At 40.4% G+C, this 14,423-nt stretch overlaps 1 protein-coding gene and 1 long non-coding RNA gene across 14 annotated transcripts in view; one reads left to right on the forward strand and one right to left on the reverse strand.

Moving 5' to 3' along the window:
• The window catches only part of TSPAN9 (tetraspanin 9), a 196,377-nt gene that overhangs the window by 38,049 nt on the left and 143,905 nt on the right, over positions 1 to 14,423 (reverse strand). The gene's annotated exons all lie outside the window — the stretch shown is intronic.
• On the forward strand, positions 3,796 to 9,464 carry LOC135329529 (uncharacterized). 2 transcript variants are annotated; one of them, XR_010390963.1, is made up of 2 exons: positions 3,796 to 4,040; positions 7,770 to 9,464. It is a non-coding gene; the product is annotated as an uncharacterized LOC135329529 (long non-coding RNA). The 2 variants fall into 2 exon arrangements; XR_010390964.1 differs by having other exon boundaries at positions 7,802 to 9,464.

The raw sequence follows: 14,423 nt of genomic DNA on the forward strand, positions 1-14,423 counted from the left end.
GATGAGCAGTTGAGATTCTTGCATGGCTTCCTATTCATGCTGCAGGCAAGAAGGAGCTCAGCTTCCTTCAGGATGCATGGCTCTCCTCTGTCTTTAAGCAACAGGTCAAAAGGGCCTTAACAGTTTTAATGAGTCTGTAAACTGAGGCACAAAGACAAACGAGCACAGCACAAAGCATGTTAGAAAGACTTACAGATCTTCACCCTAGACACAAAGCCTAAATTTGCTTATTCTGAATCTGAGACTAGGAACAGCATGCTGATAGCCAGAGAGAGATATCACCACTCTCCTGAATATACTAAGATCCCTTTGGAGTGACCTATTTTCTCAAAAACTAATGGGTCAAGGTCAATGCATATTGATTTAAGTCACAGCTATTTAAACCACCAACTTCAATCATAATTTAAATCAAGAGCAAAAAATTTTGATTAAATCATCACTGATTTTAACTCTGTGTTGCACTTGTAGTCTTCAGTCAGCTTCCTTCAAATGTTATTTAATGTAACTTTTGGTCAGGCCAGAAGAGAAGCTATGTTTATACACTTAGTCAAATTCTTTTTATTGTTACTATGTTAGAAAGCAGTGGATGATTTGTTGTTTTATTTCCTATTTGGATTTTATTTTTTTATTCATGGTTCATGTCAAAACTGAATTTAGGTAGAAACTGGAATTCAATTAAAAAACACGATATCAGTATTTCAGAAGTAGATTGATTAATTACTAGTTACACAAAACTACCTTTAGTGTGCTGGACACACAAGAAACCAGGAGAACTTCCAAACAGTATTTTCTAGTTTATATGGATTTATTCAACAGTGGAAGTATTACCTGTAGTAAATGAACTAAACATTTCTGATCACTAAATTTTTTAAAGTTGTAGAAACAGTAGCTCTCATACACTAATGCTTCATTATCTTTACATGTTCAAAAACAGAAATTTTGTCCGCTTTTTCAGCTACCAGTTTTTTCAGTGCTGAATAGACTAGTCATTCAAAAGTACTAAATGAATAATCTGAAATGAAAGCTACCATTGTCAAAGGCTGGTTTATGATTTCAATCAGCTTTGGTTCCAGCTGCTCATCTAAGACTTCTACAAAGTTTTTGGCTTACCTTCTTTGCAAAAATTGACAATGAAATGCACTCCTTGAACATTTTTAACTTGCCTTTTCAGGGATTATAGTCATAAAATGAATCATCAATATTTCAAACATGTTTCATTTTTCAAAAGATAAATGGGGTTAAATCAAAAGGTCCAATGTGATTTTTTTTTCCAGCTTAAAATGTAGACAGTTAACAACTAGCAAAAACTGTAAAGGACTTTCTTGCCAAAACATGAATGAATTCTGGTTATTGACAACTTCTTCACCTTTTCTCTTTCCTGTGGATATTGACCATTTACAGCTTGCACCAGGAAATGTTAGTGGTTCAGTGGCTCAAAAGTAGTCAGCACATCCCATAACCCTAAACTCAGAGTTCAGTAATTTTTTTGCTGAAGTAGTACACTAAAGTATAGCAACATAAATAAATTTGCTTAATCCAATCTATCTTGCTTCGGGTCTATTTCTTTGATTTCCCCTCATTTCAGTAACAGGCTAACTCCAGCCACCCCACTCTTACCTTTCTCCCTTACATCTCTGCAGAAAATTCTTTGTTAGTGCTTCTCTTCTATGGGACAAACAGCATCTCTCTCTCCCTCTCCCTCCCGTCTCCCCTTCTCTCTCTCTCCTCCTCTTTCTTTTGCTCTCCCTCCCTCTTCCTCCCTCTTTTCTGTTCCAGTTATCCCCATGAAACATAATCCCAGCTCTTCCTTCACTCCCACATTATGCCCTCACACCACCACCTTCTCAGCACATACCTTTTGCCATCTCTTTATTCTGTTATTCCCCACTACCACCACCCCTTACTGCACTGGTTTAATCCCCACAGCACTTCCTTGAGACCCCATTTCACCATCACTCAGGTACAACCTCCCTGATTTTGTTAGATCCTTATAAGGTTTACCTCTGCCTTCCTTTCTCATCCCTATTGATGCAGAGCCTATTTCTGCCTAGTATCTAACCTATTAAGGTTAATGAGACCACTGCTTTCTGTCTCCCGAAGGCTTTAAAAAGGGGGCCTACTGAGGCAGTTCTGGGGATACAGAAGATGACTGGAACTTCTTGCTTTGCTAGCAGTATGAGGGATGACTGAAAAATTAGACTAGACAGTATATCAACAGAGCAAAGACAGCTATGATAATTTATGAACTCAGTCATTTGGGCTAGATTTTGGCATACTACATGCAATACAACCAGAACTGCAGCCTCTGCTTCCCCCATTTTCTTCATTCAGGATTTTCCTCCTTTAGAATGCTATTTCTACATACTTTTCAGAGTCTAATTCCCTCACCTTAATCTTTGCAAATCTATGATTAAAATCAATGGATGAAACACCAAGACTCCAGTTTTTGCATAAGCCCTCCTCTCCCTAACACCTTCCAGGCCCTAGTTCTACTTTTCTATCTGCTTGATTTTTACCCTTTACTAGTTTTCTGGTAGAAGTTTTTCTTTCCTGTTCCAAAAGACTACCAGGTTCTGCCTCTGTCTCAGTTTGGTTACATTTACATAATTTGGTATCCCAGTTTCACTCATACTGTCCTTATTCTTCCAAGTTCTTCTCCCTTTCAAAGAATAAACATTTTTTTCACTTTTTTTTTTTTTTTAACATCCATCTTCAGTTGTATTTATGCTGAACGGGCAGGGAGATAACAGATCAGATGCTATATGGATTCAAACTGAAGTAGGAATGGAACAATATGTCTTCATACCATGGTTAAAATAGCCATGTGAAATGAATATCATATTCAAATTCATTCAGCTGTAACAAACAAGGAAAAACATTTCCATAATAAGCAGAGACCCGAGAATAACTGTGAAGACCGGTTAACTGCGAATAACCGGATCCATGCTGCTTCTCTAGACACCTTGGTATGTTAGGCTGCTTTCTTGCTATTAAAACAACACTGTTTCAGTTTGCTCAGGTGTTTTTGTCTCAGATGTAACTGTGATGATTTTGCAGTCCTACCTTTGCATGTTGCTGTCTGTCCCTTAAAAATGCAGCCAAGGTAAATGCTCTAGAAACACTGCAGAGTTTCCACAAGTTATAATTTAGTTCAATCACCAAGGAAGTGAAAGTCCCTCCACCCCTAGACCACAACAAAAGTCCCTGACATTTCTGTTACAAGACAACCCTGAGAAGCTCAGAAAGAATGTTTGAAGTAGGTAGATTTGGATAACTTCTATCTTAGGCAGAATTTGCTTAGCATGAGTAGCCGCACACTTGCTTAGCATGAGTAGCTAAATTTGCTGAAGCCTTAGGCCACGCTCCTAGTTCGGTAAGAAAGGGCCTCAGAGCTGGTGCAGGCTGGAAAGATAAGGGAGTTACAAGCAGTCTGCATTCCTGTGCCCCACTCTCCGGAAGGGAGGATGCCAAGGCTGTGAAATAAGGCCTGTTTGGGCGCCAGGACCTTGGGAAGCGAAGCTTCCTCTCACTGTTGAAACAGTGATGATTAAGGGGTCTGGATTATGTCTTCTTCCTCAGGGCCTTGGGAGATAACACCTACTGACCCAGGTGGGGCAGTGTTAATTGACCAAGACCTTGAGAAGCAGGGGTGGGATCCAGGGAATGAAGAAATCACTAGCCAATCAGTGTAAAAGGGAAAGTCGCAAATCTGGCAATTTGTGTGTATAAATGCTACTTGAAAAGTTGGGGGGGTGTGCTTGATTTGTGGGAAACCACCGAGCACCCAGGCTTGTGCAACTCTGAAATAAATAAATAAATAAATGTCTCTCCTGAGTGTGTAATTATTGGCTTATTGCACACCGGGCAACGAATCCGCTTTTCGGACCACAGTTTTCTGGCGACCCAGGTGGGACCCTCGCTGTAAAGCCTTGCCCGGATCGTCTTGCCAGTTCCGGCAGGGAGACACTGCTCATCAGACTCCAGCGCGCACCGACCGTTTTGTTTGGGGACTCCGTGAGCACCCTCCCTAGTCGGAACAGGTAAGCGACTCAAAGGTGCAACGCAGTAATTATTAAGAGACATTGCATAAAGGGTATGATACAAGGGTAATTGGTTGTGGTAACCAAAGGTAAGCTTTGTACACGTTTGGACAGTGACGACTGGAGTGTACGAAAGCGTAATTGGTAAGAACGTTCTTTTAAGGGTAATAATATGGGAACAGGACAATCTGTGGGGGTATCCTCCTGTTCTCCTTTAGGATGCATCCTGAAACATTGGAGTAAGTTTGGTGGGAATCCTTTAACAAGGAGAAAATTAAAGGAATACTGTACTCAGTGGTGGCCAATGTATAAACTGGAGGATGAGGAAAAATGGCCAGAAATGGGAACGCTAAACTATAATACAATCTTGCAACTTATGTTGTTTTGCAGAAGACAGAACAAATGGGATGAGGTCCCATATGTAGATTTGTTCTTCTCTCTGAGAAATGATCATGAAACTAGAAAAAAAATGTAAGCTGTTGATCTCTGACTCAAATGTGTTAATGATGATGGGAAACAAAGAGAAAATGCCTCGGTGTTGCTCTGCTTGTAGCATTGGGAAAAGATGTTTAAAAGTGGGTGATGAGGAAGAGGATGTACAATTATTGGTCTCTCCGGAAAGAGATCAAGATAGTGTCAATAGCAGAAATAAGGGAAGTGAGGCATGTAGCCCGATTGCAGGCAGAACTCGGGCTACTTGGGCTCAACAAAATCCCACGATTCAGGCCCCGCTGCGTCAAGCAGTCGGACCAGACGGGATGCCTGTGTATGTGAAGGTCCCTTTTTCAACTACAGATTTAATGAATTGGAAGGAGTCTGCCGGGTCGTACCGAGAAAATCCAGAGAAGATGTATCAATCCTTTAAAATGATAATTGAGAATCATAATCCAGATTGGCAGGATTTACAGGTGCTTTTAAATACTTTGCTTGCACCTGATGAGAAAAGAATGGTATTAGACAAAGCTCAAGAGCAGAATGAAAGACAAAATGCCAGAGACGGACCAGACCGTTCTATGCCGGCCCAGGAACCGGGTTGGGATCAAAACACAGGGGCAGGCAGGTTAATGACTAAACAGTACCAACAGTTAATATTATATGGGGTAAAGCATGGAGTACCTAGGCCCAAAAATATTGCAAAACTGTATCAAGTCGCACAGGGTAAGAATGAGGATCCCTCTGCATTTTACGAGCGGTTATGTGAAACTGCCCGAAAATGGACAGACTTGGATCCCGAGGACGAAGCAAATACAATGACTTTTACTACATTATTTGTAGGACAATCAGCACCAGATATAAGGAGAAAGCTTCAGAAAGTAGATGGTATGTCGGGGATGTCGATATCGCAATTAATAGAAATTGCATATAAGGTGTACAATAACAGGGAAGAAGTAGAGGGAAAGGAAAAACAAAAGGAGAAACTGAAAGATAAGAGGCAAAATGCTGCAATCTTGGCAGCTGCATTTGCCCGGGCACAAACTCCCTCTCAGGGAAAGGGTTTTCCGAAAGGACAAGGACGTGGAAGAGGGCATAGAGTAGCAGGGCATTTGGGAAATAGAATTCTACTGAGGAGAGATCAGTGTGCAATTTGCAGGGGGAAGGGGCACTGGAAAAATGAGTGCCCGAAGAGACAAACAGATCATTGGAAACCTCAGTCTGCATCTGTTCCAGAGGCAGATTTGCTCATGATTGGTACAGAGGATTCAGACTGACGGGGACCGGGGGTTGAGGAATTGGATTCCCCAGCCGAACCCCTGGTTTCAGTAAAGCTGGGGAACGAAACAGTTAAGTTTTTAGTAGACACCGGAGCAGCATACTCAGTACTAAAGGTAAGGGACCAATGAGTAAATTCTCTATGCCAGTAATTGGGGCCACGGGAAAGCGAGAGGTCAAACCTTTCTTTCAACCAATTAAATGTGAAATAGGAAATAAGGTGTTAACACATGAATTCTTATACATGCCAGAATGCCCATTACCCCTAATGGGGAGGGATTTACTGAATAAACTGGGGGCACAGATAACCTTTGATCAAAACAAAGTTAAGGTGCACATTCCACAAAGTAACGCCTGGAAGGCACAAGCATATATGTTGCTGAAAGCACTGGATTCCGAACAGGTGGAGGATGGACCAAGCGAAATTCCTTCTGAAGTAATGGACGCAGCAATCCCTTTTGTCTGGGCAACGGAGAAATCTGGAAAAGCCAGATGTGCAGAACCGGTAAAGGTGGAATTAAAACAAGGAGCTAAACCGATAAGGCGCGTCTTTATTACCACTTCATGAAGAGGGGAGGTTGGCTCATGACTGTCTGCAAACTATTGAGCGAGTATATTCCAGCCGTCCAGATTTGAGAGATATTGCGGAATCCGGACTGGGAATTATTTACCGATGGGAGCAGTTTTATAATAAAGGGAGAAAGAAGGGCTGGATACGCTGTTGTCACTTTGGAAGGAGAAATCGAAGCAAGATCGCTACCAGCAAATACATCCGCCCAGAAAGCAGAACTGATTGCTTTAACCCGGGCTCTGGAATTATCAGAGGGAAAACGGACTAATGTGTTTACAGATTCAAAATACACCTTTGGGGTTATACATGCCCATGGCGCAATTTGGAAGGAAAGAGGATTGCTATCTTCTCAAGGGAATCCTATAAAATACAGTAAGGAGATTATGGGACTACTCAAAGCAGTTAATAAACCCAGAGAAATAGCAGTAATGCATTGCAAAGCGCACCAGTCTGCACAGACTGACATAGTTAAAGGGAACAAAAGGGCCGATGAGGCTGCAAAAAGGGCAGCGTTATCCGTGTCGGTGGCAGCCTTAGTTCCAGAAAGAATGTTAAAAATGGAAATTCCAGTATACACTGAAAAAGAAAATAAATTAGCAGAAATACTGAAATGCATAAAAACTCCCGAAGGATGGTGGGTGACATCTACTGGACCATGTGTGGTAGCTTTGCCGATACTGAAGAAGCTGATGAAGCAAATACATGATAGCACCCACATGGGAGCCGAGTCACTGGTTGAAACAGTTAAAAGATTTGCTGTGGGAGTCAGTATGCTAATAATTGCAAAGGGTATTACACAAAAAATGTGAAGTCTGTCTTAGAAATAATCCCAAGATTCAGAAGAAGGCCCCCCCAGGGGAAGTAAAAAGGGGCTTCATGCCCGGGGATTACTGGCAAATTGATTTTTCTGAATTACCAAAATGTAATGGATATAAATATTTGTTGGTAATTGTTGACACCTTTTCAGGATGGCCTGAGGCTCTCCCGTGTCGTAACAATAAAGCCAGGGAGGTAGTAAAAATGTTATTAAAAGAAATTATACCAAGATTTGGGGTACCAGAAGGGTTTTCTTCAGATAGGGGACCTCATTTTATAGCAGAAATAGTACAGCAAATCTCAAAAATACTACAAATTAAATGGGACTTACATACCCCCTGGAGGCCACAATCCAGTGGAAAAGTGGAAAGAATGAATGAAACAATTAAGAGACAGGTAGGAAAATTGTGTCAGGAGACTCAGATGAAATGGACTGATGTTTTACCTCTGGCATTATTAAGAATCAGAATAACCCCAAGGGTTAGGGAGAAAGTTAGTCCATTTGAGATTCTGTATGGTAAACCTTACACTGTAAATCTAACTGGAAATGAAATTCAAATGCACGTTAAGGGCGATCAAATTTTAAGTGATTTTCTCTTGTCTATGGCAAAGGTTCTTACTTCTCTCCGTAGGTACATCCAGTTAAGATCTCCTGTACTTTTAGATTCACCTGTACATTCATTCCAGCCGGGAGATCAAGTGTATCTTCGGACCTGGAAGGATGAGCCATTGGTAGAAAAGTGGAGAGGACCGTATCTTGTACTGCTAACAACAAATACTGCTGTGAAACTGCAGGGAATTGATTCCTGGATCCACTACACCCGAGTGAAAGCAGTACCTCGAGAGACGTGGAAAGCTGAACAAGTTCAACCTTTAAAGTTAAAAATATATAAAGATATATGAGTTGTACTGGAAGCGAATCGGTTTTAAATTTAGATTGTATTCAGGGAAGAATTGCTTTAATCTGTTTGTTAGGAATAGGGTTAATATTGTTGTTATGGTATCTGTGTAAAAATGATGTTCTCCTTAATAACCAGGGGAGAAATGTGGTGGTTAGCTTTTCTAGGTTACCTGAGCCAAACAATTAAAGGGAATCAGGAAGGATTTTGGAATCACAATCTCCATTTGGAAGTAATTATGGAGCAGATCGACCTACTAAGTTTCAGTCATTTGTAAGATGACTGTTTCCACAATTGGGAGTGAGTGAACTCGAAAAAGCAATAGTAAATATTTCAGCAGTTATGGAGAAAATAGGGAATAAAACCTCTGATACCATTGCAGCTTTACAAGAGGAGGTTTCAGAAATTGCTAAAATAAGTACCCAAAACAGGATGGCTCTAGATATGTTATTGGCATCTCAGGGAGGAGTATGTACAGTAATAAACACTAGTTGCTGTGTATATGTGGATCAAAGTGGGAGAATTTCTACCGATCTAAATGAAATCTGGAAGCAGACTGAAATCTTACATGGGGTTCAGAAAGATGATACTTCTTTCGGATTTGAAGAAACATGGAAATGGTTGACTTCCTGGTTCCCTGATGTGAGCTCATGGGTTAAAAAATGTTTAACAATTTTGGGAATGGTGTTAGTAGTTTTTGTATGCGTTTATGTAGTGATTCAATGCATTTCTAAGTGTTTTACAAAATTAATATGGGAAAGATTTTAAAAGAGTGAGACTAATATGAAAATGATCATATAAGTCTCAAAGGGGGGAATTGTTACAAGACAACCCTGAGAAGCTCAGAAAGAATGTTTGAAGTAGGCAGATTTGGATAACTTCTATCTTAGGCAGAATTTGCTTAGCATGAGTAGCCGCACACTTGCTTAGCATGAGTAGCTAAATTTGCTGAAGCCTTAGGCCACGCTCCTAGTTCGGTAAGAAAGGGCCTCAGAGCTGGTGCAGGCTGGAAAGATAAGGGAGTTACAAGCAGTCTGCATTCCTGTGCCCCACTCTCCGAAAGGGAGGATGCCAAGGCTGTGAAATAAGGCCTGTTTGGGCGCCAGGACCTTGGGAAGCGAAGCTTCCTCTCACTGTTGAAACAGTGATGATTAAGGGGTCTGGATTATGTCTTCTTCCTCAGGGCCTTGGGAGATAACACCTATTGACCCAGGTGGGGCAGTGTTAATTGACCAGGTCCTTGAGAAGCAGGGGTGGGATCCAGGGAATGAAGAAATCACTAGCCAATCAGTGTAAAAGGGAAAGTCGTAAATCTGGCAATTTGTGTGTATAAATGCTACTTGAAAAGTTGGGGGGGTGTGCTTCATTTGTGGGAAACCACCGAGCACCCAGGCTTGCGCAACTCTGAAATAAATAAATAAATGTCTCTCCTGAGTGTGTAATTATTGGCTTATTGCACACCGGGCAACGAATCCGCTTTTCGGACAACATTTCCATTTTTCTATTTTATTTTTTAATAATTCCATTCCACATGCTGGGTTGACCAGGGGAATTGTTGTTCCCCATATGCAAATAAAACAGGAACATGAAATATTGTATTTTACATGCAAAAAACTTACTTGGATCATGCAGCTTCTTAACCTGAAAAATCTCACTCAAAGAATAGGGGCTACTTGCAAGAGTTCACGAAACTTGCATTTCACAGTGAGAACAAAAATAAGGAGATAAATAATTTTTTACTTTTGTGGAATTCGTGCATTTGGACACAAATTATCGTTATTATACTAATCACTTACTAGTTCAAGTGTCTCACTAGGTTCATCTACATGCCTGTCATTAAATAATTGGTCCCAGTCATTGGAAGCAATAGAGAAGCTATGATTACAAGTTTGGTCAAAAATAGAAGGGAAATAAAACACAAGACTCCAACTGGCAATTCTCATATGCCATTATTTACCAAGAGAACACTGTAGAATGCACTGGTTCGGCATGGGTGTGAAGGAAAAGGGAGCACATAAAAGAAAGATCATGTATTTTTCTCAAATCAAAAAAATTCAAAGCCGCATAGATAAATTTGACTTCAATACCCAGGTCAGCAAAGTAGCAATACATACCTGAAAAGGATAATCATCTGTTCCACAGTGTTGCTGGAAGTAGTAAAATAAAAGTTTGTATAGTTTATCCATGTGAAATGATAGTTTTACTCCTCATTTTTTTTCATGTTTCCTAGAGGCATGCATGAATTGATCCTGAGATGCACCAAGCCTTTCCCCACAGCAAAGACCATCAGAATCACTCTGGCATTTGCCCAGTTCATTTCAGACACTAAACTAACCCCTTGTGATGACCTCTAACGCTTTTCTTCCCCTTGCCTATTTCTCCAAAAGTAGGTAGGTTAAGTAAGTGGTTGCAGTATCACCACCCTCAGCCCTGAGAGAACGGGAGCAATTTCCCTTTACACAGTTTAAAATAGAAATACAAACCTTGCCAAGATGATTTGAAAGCACTGGCTAGTGGATGAAATGTTTCTGAATCTGCATCGTGTAACATTTGGCAACCAGCATAACTACCGAACAGCTGACTTTTACTGCAATGACATTATTAATTATATCTTTCTTGCCAAACAAGCACTGTAACTGAGCCTTTGCAATATTCCTTTCGCTAAGCAGTTAATGCGTATCTGCTAAACTGATCATACAGTAAATAATGTAGCTGCCCTATGCCTACTAAAAAGATCCATTTGATCCAGCCAAGTTACCATCTGACTGCAAAGAGCTACTATATAAGGGCCAGAGACAGTGCGGTGATCGGAGGGTGGTATGTTCCATCCACCTCATCAGACATGGGACAAGAGCCATTCTCAACATTCTTCCCGGCTTGCTGAGACCACCAAGAATGTGAGACAGTCATTCATGCCCACTGATTAATTTGCATAAAACTCTCCTGCATGCTGAAATGTCTTCATTTTGGACATTTTCCATCTAATTCTTTTTTTAATTGAGATCAGCTGAAGCATCTCAAAAAGTCCGTGTATGCCTGCAGACATATATTAACGGAGCTCAGATCTGCACAGTGTGTAAAATTAACTCAGTCAAAAGCCAGGACTTAATTCAGGAAACGGAAAAGCTGACAGAAGTCATCACATCCCTAGTCCTTACTGCCTTGAGCCTCTATATTGTGCAAATGTTCTAACCCTACTCACATCAAGTCAACTCAAGAAATACTTGACAGATGTCTAAGTGCCTGCACATTAAATTCCAACAAAATAATCAAGTGCTCTCTGTCCCAAACCCCAACAGTTACTCGTGTACAACCATCATGTTAATCTATCCCTGTTGACTTTCCTGTTTAACTCACTCAAGCTCTCAGCAGTTCTACCAATACCTAGTTCCTGATGTCTGACACACTCTATTTCTTTCTCACACAAACTCTTGGGGGCCGTCCTTCATACTTTAAGGTGTTTGGCTTGAATCTGTTGGTTTCCTTCACTTCCCTGCTAGTTCCATCCCAGGTAATCAGAAGCCAGCTGATAAGCAGCACAGATTTGATTTCCTTCTCAGGGAGTTTCTGGCCAGCTATCTGCCTTGAGATCCCTTGGTAACACATAGTCAAGGTGGGATGTACGCTCCTATTGTGTCTAACTCCAGCACATACAACTACATGTCAAACTTTGTGAGCAGTTCCACTAACCCCATAAACTTGTTTAATTCTAACAGTAGTTTACTGAAACAGACAAATTAACAGAGCTAGATTGATGCAATCTACATAGTCCCTAATCTGAGGCCCCCTGGAGTCATCAAAAATGCACTGCATCAGTTCAGTTGGCTTTGGATTAAGCCGTAAACAAGCATATTTAGATGAACGATAATGTCCTGGTATGAAGAGGCTACAAGGCATCGTCCCTACTACTGCGTCTATACTTAAATGTGAAAATGTGCAGTACTGTTCTCACTTGTCGAAGTTACAGACGGAACCTGTTTTGAAGGTCCAGGAAAGCAATGACTGCTACCATGGGATCACTCATCTTTCTCTCACTCTGCAAATGTACCCTGCTTTATCAACGGATATTTTTAAATTATAATTATATTCAAGTACATAATATTGTATTTGAATTGACAAGCTCTCTATTTCATATTTTATGACCGAGTACTATCTGGCAGCTTTAACTCCACCATCATACTGCTAAAAATAAAAGCTGCATTAGGAAAAAAATATATTAAACCAAAAATTAGAGCAGTGTAGTGCACAACAGTGAGGGCACAGCACCCCCAAATTTCTAATATTGATAAGCCAGTCACTACTGCTTCTTGACAAATAGAAACTACTTACACTTCACAAAGAAGGGTCAGGGTTCCATTTTCAAGGGAGAAGAGGGAACAGTAAGAAGCACAGATCTAATGGCAGGATTCAGGGGATGCCAGTTCCATTCCAAAACATTAGCATTAATGAAAACATAGGAAATCCCCATCATGTGTTGCAGTCAAGGCCCAGAACCACTACACACAGATAACGTCTGTGTGCCTTACTGGATAAAAAGACCATCTGCATAGCAGATAGTACCAGAAAAAGGTGGAAAGAATGTATGTATATTTCAGTGACTACTTACCTGGTTTTGTATTGATCCACAGCGGAAAGTTCTTTGAGCTGTAAATTTGGTGATACACCCAAGCGACGAGCCGGGAAGAGGCAGTAGGTAGAAGCCGGGAAGAGGCAGTAGGTAGAAATTCCAAAGGAGCACAAACGTGTTTTATGGAGTCTGTCACAGTAGCCCCTCAATTGTGAGACTGAAATTGCCCTACACATATGTCAATGGCATGAATCAAGTCAGATGGAAGCTGTTAAACTGTTAATTTCTGGGAAGAAGACTCTGTGAAATGGAAACACTGTTTAAGAGGCTGAACTATTCCTGATAAAACTCATGCTGAATTAAGACTGATAACACTGATAAGACATAACGCTGATGCCTAATTACAACGTTGCTTATCTCCCTTGACCTCCTGCGTTCAAAAGAATACAAATTTGCTTAGGAAAGTTATATTGCTCAAGCCATAGCAAGTGTATGCCTAATTATGATGATAATTTTTATCATCCAAATTCTTCTTTGTTCAGTCGTTGAAGAAGCAGGTTGGCGTAACGCAGAAAAGCACAGGACTAAGAGGAACTAGTCTAGGCAGTGACATTGGTTTTGTTGTGTTATGTTTGGCAAGTCACTTTTCCTTGCTGTATTTCTGATCTCCGACTTGGAAAATTATGTTCACCTGCTCTTGTAAAAGGCTTTTAAAAACAGATGAAAAGCAGCAGGTAAGTGCTAAACAACATTCTTATTGCTCAAATCTTTCTTAGACGGGTGGCTTCACTTCTGCAATTACTAACCCCCAGCTTCAGCTTAGAAAAGAGGTACAGAGTAACCCCAGACTGATTCCAGCCTTGAAAATGCCACACTGCTGTTAACTCCCTCCCCTCATTCCCCCGGAAATTGCAACAAAGACACTATCTAGTCTTGACTCAGACAGTCCCTGTTGTTTTTCTTTGGAAATATTTTAGAAACCAAATCTAAAAGAATTCTGATTCCAGCTGCCTGGAAAAACAAAAATGACATACTATAGTAAGTCCAACAGTGTTGTAGTATTTTTATACAACACAAATTAGTCCTAAAATAGGAAGGCCTTAGCAGAGCTACACAGCCCTTAGGAAAAAAAGGAGCATTAACATAAACTTGGTATTGTTATCTTTGGAGTATAATAAAGATATCTTTGTTTTCAGCTCTCAAGGAAAAAGAATGACTAAACAAGGCCTTGAATACATCCAAAGACAACATATTAAAGACCACTTTAACAGCTTCTTTTCATTTCTAAATAGAAAATCTAAGAATCACAAATAAAAACAGCACACTCCATACATGCACTTCATATAAAATTGAAAATAACAAGATTTTATGTTTATTCCCGGAAAAGAATTTTGATAGCACGGTCTGCTGGTTTTCATGAAAACTGCAAATAAAAAATTGTAATTTTGTTTCTGAAGTCTTTCTTCTTCTGAGGGTCTCTCTTCTTGAATATTCCTGACTTCAGATAGGAAAAAAAAATCTATACACTGTGTGACCAAGAAAAGCCAATTTTTTACTTTTTGTTCATATTGCAGTACAAGGCTGCACTCATGATACAAAGCTACTGTGGCAGGCAGCATACACAAAGTCATCCTTGACCCAGGGACAGAACGACAGAATATTATAGTTTGGAGGAAACAACACTCGCTGCTCTCTATTCGTCCAACCAAAACAGTTATCTCATTGTACAAACCTATCAGGTTAGTCAGGCATGATTTTCCATTGGTAAATCCATGCTGGCTGTTCCCAGCCAGTTTCTTGTCATTCATATGGCCGGACAC

Source organism: Dromaius novaehollandiae, chromosome 1 (genome assembly GCF_036370855.1).
Source record: "Dromaius novaehollandiae isolate bDroNov1 chromosome 1, bDroNov1.hap1, whole genome shotgun sequence".
NCBI lineage: Eukaryota > Metazoa > Chordata > Aves > Casuariiformes > Dromaiidae > Dromaius > Dromaius novaehollandiae.